The sequence below is a fragment of the Mus caroli genome, unplaced genomic scaffold, assembly GCF_978045245.1.
Source record: "Mus caroli unplaced genomic scaffold, Mus_caroli_1 scaffold_20, whole genome shotgun sequence".
Lineage (NCBI taxonomy): Eukaryota > Metazoa > Chordata > Mammalia > Rodentia > Muridae > Mus > Mus caroli.
Window position 1 is genome coordinate 7,836,864 of NW_028227275.1, and position 9,470 is coordinate 7,846,333.

Sequence of the window (9,470 nt, forward strand, 5' to 3'; positions counted from 1 at the left end):
GGAGGAATGGGCCGAGAAGGGACCTCAGGATAAAAATAGCTCCAGCAGTAGTGGTAGGTGGCGTGTGCCCAGCTGACCTTTGCCCTTTGAGACTTTGAAAGTCACCAGGTTGGGATGACTCAGCTCTCCGCTTGTCACCCTGGGGAAGTGTGACTGTACTTGGGGGGGGGGGTCACTTCTCTTTTCCTTCCTCCCCTGGCAGCTCTTCAGGAGCTTCCAGAAGCCTGAAGAGGGTCCCATGACGACACTGATGTAATCCTGTGTGCCCCTGTAAAAGGGGCGTGGTGGGATCAGAGCTGAACTGTCTTTCAAAGCAGGTGGGTGACTCAGCAAAACCACCCAATTTATTTGCACGTCATTTGCACAGTAAGAGAAGGAGCTTGCCCTTCCTGCCTTAACCTAGTGAGGCTCAAGCCGAGGGGATAATTTGGCCTTGGTGTGCAGGAAGGTTTCTGTGCACTGAGTCCCATTAGCTCCTTGGTTTGCCCTTACTTACGGCACAAACATTAAGGATATTTGGGAAGAGGTATTAGCTATTGTCAGATGCTTGATAGCCCTGAATGTGGTTCCTAACTGCCTGTCAGGGGTCATCTAGGAAAGGCTGAGGCTAGCAGGTAACCTTCCTGGAGGTGGCCCACTGTCTTTGCATGGCTTATGATAGGTGAACTCGGACAGGCAAGGTCCCAAGGGACTTCATTCCAGGATTGCTTCTTGCAGCTGACATGTCTTTCCTGTCACTCTTACATTCCCTACGGACTCCTGGACATTAGCCGACCCTATTGAGCAAATTTCACCCGGTCTATGTGTCTGTGTGAAGGACTCCTTTCCTTTTGTCCTCTCTGGTTCAAAAAGCGTTAAGAAGCTCTGAGCCTCTTATGGGGCCAGAGGAGCCCCAGGCTGACTTAACTCCCCACTGCTAACCACATGTGTTAATTCGCCAGAAATTAGTGGTTATTTAAGCACAAAATAATAAAAGAGTCAAAGAGTTAAGTTTATAGCACGCATTGAAGCACAGGACAGTAATAAAGAGTTGAGTTCCAGCGCTTGTTTAAGTACAAAGAGCTAAGTCCCCCCCCCCCCCAGCGCTTATTTAAGCACGGATTTGAAGAGAAGCCAATGGTTTTCAGCCACAAAATAAGCAAGAGAGTGTTAAGTTTACAGAAGCCATCAGCTTCTTGCCCCAAGTACAGTTAGCCAGGATTACAAAGCCAGGGCATCAGTCTTTGGCCTTTGTCCTATGATGCTGTGTTCCACCTCAGCTCCAAACTCCAAAAGGCTGGAGGAGGCCCCCAGCAAGCGCCAGCACCGAGATGTAGAAACATTCCGATTCTCGGTGGTGGTGGTGAGATGTCTCCGTGGGAAGAGGCGCTTCCTGTCAAGTTCCATGCCCTCAGAACCCATGAGGTAGAAGGACAGAACTCTGAGGAAAGCTGCCCTCTGACTCTCTCTCTCTCTCTCTCTCTCTCTCTCTCACACACACACACACACACACACACACACACACCTACCTCCAACAAATAAATGAATAAATAGTTAAAAATTTGCTGGCTCTTGGGCCTTGTCCCAGAACTATTAAACTAGAATATGCATTTTAACAAGAGCCCCAAAAGACTTGTGCACTTATTAAAATTCTAAGAGCACTTACTTCCGGGGCCTCGTTCTGGCTGTTCTGGGTCCGTTCCAGTCCTTTGGTGAGAAACGATCTCACTCACTCACTCTGGGAGAGCTGTGTGCCTCCCCTACTCTAGCCCCAGATCCAGCACTGGGACTGGTCAGCTCTAAACGTGCCCCCCCCCCCCCGGTGGTGGCCCTGGAACTCATTTCCAGAGCTTAGGACCAAAGCTCTTCCAACATACTCTTCTTCAGCTTTGGATGGAAGCCCAGAGCTGGGAGCCATGGGTACCACTACAGTAAATCTAGGAAGAGTTCTCACAGAGAGGAGGAGATCACATCAATGCACTTGTGCTGGGACATCTGGGACATCTGGGACATCTGGCAGCAGACAGAGAAGGCTTCTCCTGCTCACATCTTCTGAGCTTTGTCTTTCCCTCCACCCGACCCCCAGACTGACCCTTGGCTGCTCCATCCTTGTTAAGGCCTGAAGAACAGGTCTCATGTGGTGAGCACCGGAATGAGGTAGGTAGAGGTGAGGGATGTCAGACCAGGCACATGATGCTTAAAGCCCACACCGGAGCCCTAAGGTGGGGCAGCCAGCAGTGGCCAGCCTTTCAGGGGCGGTGGATCCGCTCGCACTTCACTTCAGAGCAGGTATGGGGACTGTTTTCTGGAACCCAGGCTCTAACCATCTTGGCTTTTCTGCCCACCCCTCAGGCTTTGGGCTGAGAGCTCTGGACCCATTCATGCGGGGTTTGACTCTTCCAGGCTGAGAGACTGTTAAAGGAAGAAGCAGTGACCCGCAGCTGACTGCAGTGGCCAGGGCTCCAGGGTACACATCTGTCAATTCACCTCCCTGGAGGCACGGGCTGCTGGTACGATGTTGTGTGTTCCATGAATGCAGCTGGGGCCCAAATGAGTTCCCTAGAGAGTAACGTACGCCTGGGGTTTATCAGAACTAAAGAGGTTCCGATTCTGTGAATCCCACCAGCAGGGATGGTGGGCAAGCAGTGGATGCTACCAGGGAGGGTCAGAGCATCTCCTTACACAAGGATTGGACCTGAAGTCCCGGGAGGGAGGGGCCGGGAGGAGGTCGACATGAGTGTGAATAATGGCTGTGTGCACAGGGCTCTTCTCTGTGTGTCTGCAGGGAGTGAGTTCCGTGAGAAGCTGTTGGGTATAACCCGTGAATGCTGAGAGAACTGTAGGCTGCCTGTGGGGAAGAGGGAGCAGGCATTGCCCTCTCGCCTGTGAATCGCTAGGTGAGTGCAGTATGGATGGTTTGTGCGGATAATTCTGCTCTCCGTGGGACTGTCCTGTGTGCAGTCACCTGACTGTGCCAGCTGGGGACTGTAGATGGGAAATGTTATCACTAAAGAGGAGGAGTAAGCGTCCCCAGTAACGTGATAATAGGATGTTAAGTGTGTGCCCAGTAAACAGATGGAAAAATTGAGTCCTTCCAGAGTCCGGCCCTTGTCTGTCTAACTATCTGCCCTGAGGGCAGGATTTCCTGTCCCAGGACTCTGACTGTCCTTTGGTTAATTCCCAGTTCATCATGGGTAATACCCCCACCTGGGGGAGTCTGTTTGCCCCTGTGAGCTTCTTCCCGCACGTCAGTTGTCTTTCCTCAGAGCTGAAGAAGCTGCAGCTGCTTTGCAGCACAAGGCAGAGAGAGAGAGAGAGAGAGAGAGAGAGAGAGAGAGAGAGAGAGAGATTGAATGAACTGAATATCTCTAGTGGCATTTCCGCCCTCCAGTCCCAGACAGCATCTTTCAGCACAGATGTACCTACATAGGAGGCCCTCATCTCAGAGTCTCTGGGAACTTCTCAGTACTCATGTCAAAAATCTGGGGAATGTTTACATAATGGCCTCACGCGCTTCAGAGCCTCTGTCAAGCCTGGGAGAAGTGAGAAAGGGAGAAGGTACTGGGAGGAAGCGGGTAACAAGGGGGCTCCCTTTCGGAGGGCTCATGCTGCCGACAGATGAGCCAGGGCTGGTTGTCTTCTCGGCCTAGGGAGGTGGAAGAAAGAGTTCATACAGCCGACTAGGAAGCAGTCACTCTGACAAGCCGGGCGAAGAGATGTTTGGCCACCTGCATCTGACTTCTAGATCCGCTTCTGTTCTTGGGACCAGCAATGCTTGAATGAAAAGCTCTGCTGATGTAAGTGGGTGGCAGCTTGCCTCAGATCTTCCCAATGCTCCATCCCCACCCTGCTCTGTCTTCATCCCTCAGCCAGGGACAGACCCCTGCAAAGAACAGGAGGATGAGTCTCACCTGGGGGTGTGGGGGGTGGTGGTCAACATCTAGACAAGAAATGTTACTGAGCCTGGTGAGGATTCCAGCCCTGCCCCTTAACTCACAGGGCCCACCTTACAAATTGGCCTGCCTGAATATCACTACTGCTGTGTTTCTGGGCAAAGTGATGAATGCCTTTTTCATTTCAAGTTCCACTGAGGGAAACTGTGAGGAAATAAATTTTCTCTCAACACCCTGTAGGCAGACCCGGGCTTGCTTTCCAATGGCTCATAAATTAATAACAACATTTATTATTTGCCTTTGTGCGAAGCGCCATGAAACAGATCTTTAAGGAGTGAGGATGCTACTGTCTCCTTGGCTTAGAAGAGAAGGCAGGAGATTCTGCCGCTCACAGATAATCTGAAAAACCCCTGTCCTGAAGCTGGTACCTCAGCAGCTCCCTGCCAGAGCCCTGGCATAGACTACTCGCCTCTTGGGAAACAGCAATTAGTAAGATCAGGGAGACTCTATCTTCTAGGTGCTGGACCACACGGTGGGTGTGTTTAGGAGATTGGAGCCCCGGAGCACATGGCGAGCTCTCTGAGATAGCATAGCCAGGACAAGCTCTCTGAGATAGCATAGCCAGGATGCTTGGGAAAGCTAGCTGCAGTGGGAAGTCATGGAAAAGAGAGCAGAAGCTGAGTTTGTCCTGTAGAGAGTCAGGAGAGACGCCAAAAGGGAAAGCAAGACGAGCAAGACCCACGGCTGGCGGGCAAGTTAGCACCTAGCAGCAGCTGGTTACAGAACTAAGCCAGGCTGCTGTTCTCCCTGCGTCTGTCAAACTTCAAGGGTCTCTGAGTTCTGACCACCTGTGGAACTTGTGGGATGAGGGACTGCTTCTGATTTGCTCCCTCGTCTAAAGTCTGTCCCTCATTTTTCCTCCTTATTTTGTCCCAGTGCCTGCTGCAGAGAAGCCTGGGCCCACAGGGCACCGGGTATGAAGGAAAGCAAGCGGTTCCGTGTTGAAGGCACGGTCTCTGTCCTGCGGCAGGTATGCAGAAAGTCGCCTCCTCCGTGGTGGAAGGGTCTGAGTGGTATAGACCCCATAGCACAGCCTCCTTCGACAGTGAGAATGTGTTTCCTTACGCTCTCCATGATCACCCCAGTCTCCTCTGAACAGCCATAAAGCTAGTCATTAAAATGTGTCTCAAGGCTGGCAATCAATCTCAAGAGGGGTTAGTTTATTGTCTGGAGGAGGAAGCCTTCCACTGCCTCTCCTGTCACTGAAGAGGCATAACATAAAGGACCCTTTAATCTCACCCAGACATCTCATGGGGCACCAAGTAAGTCCCCTCCCTGGCAAACACACAGGCTCGTTAACAGGGACCTTTACCACCAGTGACACAATGGAACTTTGTTTATAATGGTTGAAAGGTCACAGGAGGTGCAAAATGTCTTAAGGGCCATGAATTATAGACTCCTTCCTGCCCCTCTGCCTGGGGTTAAATGTGGGGACACTCATACTGTCGGTGCTATGCCTCCTATCCACTGTGAACCTTTTTTTTTTTTTTTTTGGTTTTTCGAGACAAGGTTTCTCTGTGTAGCCCTGGCTGTCCTGGAGCTCAGTAGACCAGGCTGGCCTCGAACTCAGAAATCCGCCTGCCTCTGCCTCCCGAGTGCTGGGATTAAAGGCGTGCGCCACCACACCCGGCTTCCACTGTGAACCTTGCTCATAGGTATGCGGCCCTGTCAGATTTCTCTGTCCAGGACCATGTCTCTGTCTTGCCTGATATCCCCACTGGTGTGTCTCTCACAGTGCGGTGTAGTATGAGAACACTCAGTGTGAAGAATGGAAGCCACAGGGAGCCAGGTAAGGAACACGGAATCCTTGGGTTCACTCTGACTGAACACTGGGGTTTGGGGCCTTGTAGGATACTTAGCAGTCTCCCCGGTCTCCACCAGTGTGATACCAACAGCAGCCTGTCAACCTGCTGGACAACCAAAACTGTCCCCACACTTCGCTCTGGGACAAATTACCTGGCTGTGCCAATAGTGTGTATGGCAGAAGTCTGTATACAGAGCGCATCAGAGAGCAGACAATGATTATTGGGATGCCCACGGGACCTTGTCTGGAGATGGAGGTGGGGATGTGTGTGGTACCTTTCTCACACTCTCCACGGAAGCTCTTTGTCATTCCTCTTTAGAAGGTGTCAGGAAAAAGGGGGCTGCTGTGGTCAGAACCCTTGCTATTTTATTATTGGCTATTAGGAAGCACGGAAGGCCCCAAACTTGGCTGAAGTGCCCTCTTGAGCCAAGTTATGGGATGTGGGATGACTGTCTGTTTTCAGTGTCCAGCACGCAGGGATTGGGGCAAGCACATCAGCCTAAGATGGCGAAAACTATGGTACCAGCACCCATTACGTCGATTTGTGAGAAAATTATGCAATAAATGGCATATCTTACTGTTCCTGAAATATTACTCAGCTGATTTTGCATTTGTAAACAGAGGTTGAAAATACATAATCATTATTTTGAAAGCTTAAGAAAAAAATGCGCAAGTGCTGAGATGAATGGTCGCAGAAAAAAGGCTGTGGTAGAAATGTGCTTTCAAATCAGACAGATCTGAACCGAGCCCCGTTGTACTAGAAGCAGATCTTCCCTAAGGGCTCAGGGTCCTTGTCGGGTGTGTATGAGGAGGGTTGTAGGTGATTGGGGTCCTCTAGGGGCTCGTGAAGCCTGGTTGCTGGCACAATCTTGTTTAATGGATGATCTCCGTTAATGTTTTATACTTCCGTCAGCTGGATCTAGGCATAATTATTTTTAGAATTAAAAAAAAAAATCTCACAAAACAACATAAAAGGTGGTGAAAGATTTACAGAGAGCTGCTCCTTAGACCTGGCTCCGGAGGCTGACATAGGGGCACTCTCTGCTTTCCCTACTGTGGGTGAACTTCCTGCCTTTGAACCCACTCACCACACTCCCTTTATGGATCTCAGGGAAACCCCAGAGCCACGGTGCAACCCCTCCCCACCCACACAGGCCCGCTGCCTGGCCCAGGTACGCGTAGGCTTCTTACTGGGACTTGAAGCTGCACACGTGGGCTCTGGTTCTCACCCACCGCTCTCATCAGGCGGGGCGTCCCCAGAACAAAGGGTGCCATCTGCTCAAGGACAAACCCAGACTTCATTTCTGTTGGTATCTTCTTTCACCATCTTTCCTTCCTTAGGCTGTATTTTAAATATTCTCAGTCATCCTATCAGACGGAATGTGTTTCACTAAAAATGTCAACTTGGTACAGTAAATGGGTGATCCTTAGAGGAAAAAGGCCACCTACAGGATGCATGAACAGGTTTGCAAATTGTGGACCTGATAAAGGACCAATATCCGGGATATACAAAGAACTCCTACAAGCCGCTGCCACCGCCACCAACAGTGACAGAAACCAGGGAGGCGATTCAGCCAAGCAAACACTTGTTTTTCCTCTACAAGTCATAAAATGGTCAATAGCCACGCCTCAATGCAGGAGTCCCAGGAGAAATGCAAAACCCACACCGGGCAGTGGTGGCGCACGCCTTTAATCCCAGCTCTTGGGAGGCAGAGGCAGGCGGATTTCTGAGTTCGAGGCCAGCCTGGTCTACAGAGTGAGTTCCAGGACAGCCAGAGCTGCACAGAGAAACCCTGCCTCGAAAAACAACAACAACAACAACAAAAACAAAACAAAACAGAAACTACTTCCCACCTATCAGAGCAGCTACCATGTAAAAACCATTACTAGTTTTGGTAGGATGCCCTGGACACTGTTGGTGGGAAATGAACATGACTAACTCTGTAGAATATTCTCTTTAGGGATGGTGAGATGGCTCAGTGGGTAAGAGCACCCGACTGCCCTTCCGAAGGTCCGAAGTTCAAACCCCAGCAACCACATGGTGGTTCACAACCATCTGTAATGAGATCTGACACCCTCTTCTGGTGTGTCTGAAGACAGCTACAGTGTACTTACATATAATAAAAATAAATAAATCTTTAAAAAAAAAAGAAAAAAAGAATATTCTCTTTAAAGAAATGAAGGAAGGGAAAGGAAAGGGGGAGAGGAAAAGGAAGAAATAGAATTATTGTATGGCTCAGTAATTCTGTTTCCAGGTATGAACGCAAAAGAGTATTTTAAAGGTCATGGAGGCTGACAAGATGGAGGAAGGGCAGGTTTAGCTGTATCTTCTGGGTCACCTGGCAGCCATTGGTAGCTGTGTGGAAGGTGGTGGTCATGTACTTGGAGGGCAACAATATTTTTGGCACCCATCCTTCTCGTGCTGTATTCGCCTTGGCTGGAAAGCAACCATTCCTACTTCCCACAACCCCGCCAAAGACGAGAGAGGAAGCCTGAGACCTGGAGGGAGACCTGGAGGGAGGGTAAAGGCAGGGTCTCCTTAGGTAACATGCCAGAATGTTCCAGAATACAGACTTTTGAGCTCAGACTCCACTTCATAGCAAAGTCGCCTTAACCCCACCATGGGACTGCCTCCACACAGAGGTAAGTTGGAAACATGGGTACTTAGAAAGGCCTTAGAAGAAAACACAAAGACACTGTCCAAAGCTGGGTGCCCAAGCCTGTGTGTCCAAGACCAGGTGTCCAAGCCTGTGTGTCCAAGGCTGGGTGCCCAATCACCCAGGCACTTGCCAGGCACCATTGTAGGCGCACCAGGCCCAAGAGGAGAGGATGTGGGTTTGAATAAGACCCAGACTCAGCCCACGTTTGTCGAAAGTGTAACAGTGAACTCAGACATCTAAAGATGGATCACAGAACAGTGACGTAGTTAGTGTATGTGTGCAGAAAACTGAACAGAAGCAAAAACAAAGAGGACAAAACAAGAAACCCCTGAACTTAGAAGTGGCTGGAATTCAAATATTCATTTCCCCCCAAAGATGTAAGTGTGTATGTGAAGTCTGTATGCAAAAAGAGGCAGACACCGTTACTCTGCAGGGAGATGCAAATCCAAACCACAGTGAGATGCCACCTCACACCCAGCCTACCCAGCTAAGGGAAAGGACAGATCCTGACAAGTGTTGAAAGAGGTGAGACACTGGAATTCTCACAGCTGGCAGACATAACAAAGCAGCTCTGTTAAACAGTTACTTTTCTCAACGAAAGTTTAAAAACTAGGAAACAAAAGTTACATATGAGCCAGGGTTCTGAAAAGAAACAATGTCTAAGACTTTACATTCAGAATTCTTTGTTCTTTCTGACAGGAAAAGAAAAGAAAAGAAAAGAAAATTGCTCTCAATTTATACACTAAATACATGCAAACTGCATTGGACTGATTTTATTATATTTCTAATTTATTTAAATATATGCTGAGAACCAAAAAACAAACAAACAAACAAACAGAAGAACTGTAAAATCAATAGATTTACTTTTTATCATGAGGATTTTTCCCTCTTTAATAGTTTATTTAATCAGTGTTCTCAACCTGTGGTTATGACCCCTCAGGGAATCTTCTCAGAGGGGTCACCTAAGACTATTGTAAAACATAGATGTTTACATTACTGTTCGTAACAGGAGCAAATTTTCAGTTATGATGTAGCAACAAAAGTAACTTTACAGTTGGGGGTCAGCACAGCGTG

The 9,470-nt window shown here is 49.1% G+C and overlaps 1 long non-coding RNA gene across 12 annotated transcripts; it reads left to right on the plus strand.

Moving 5' to 3' along the window:
- The first annotated feature begins 1,301 nt into the window (after positions 1-1,301).
- Positions 1,302-7,831, plus strand: LOC115029976 (uncharacterized). Of its 12 annotated transcripts, none has more exons than XR_003835534.2 (7): positions 1,302-1,404; positions 1,867-2,489; positions 2,742-2,876; positions 3,630-3,776; positions 4,809-4,902; positions 5,588-5,721; positions 7,078-7,831. It is a non-coding gene; the product is annotated as an uncharacterized LOC115029976 (long non-coding RNA). The 12 variants fall into 12 exon arrangements; XR_003835541.2 differs by having other exon boundaries at positions 5,668-5,721; XR_003835535.1 differs by lacking the exon at positions 7,078-7,831 and adding an exon at positions 5,814-7,069.
- Positions 7,832-9,470: the final 1,639 nt, after the last annotated feature.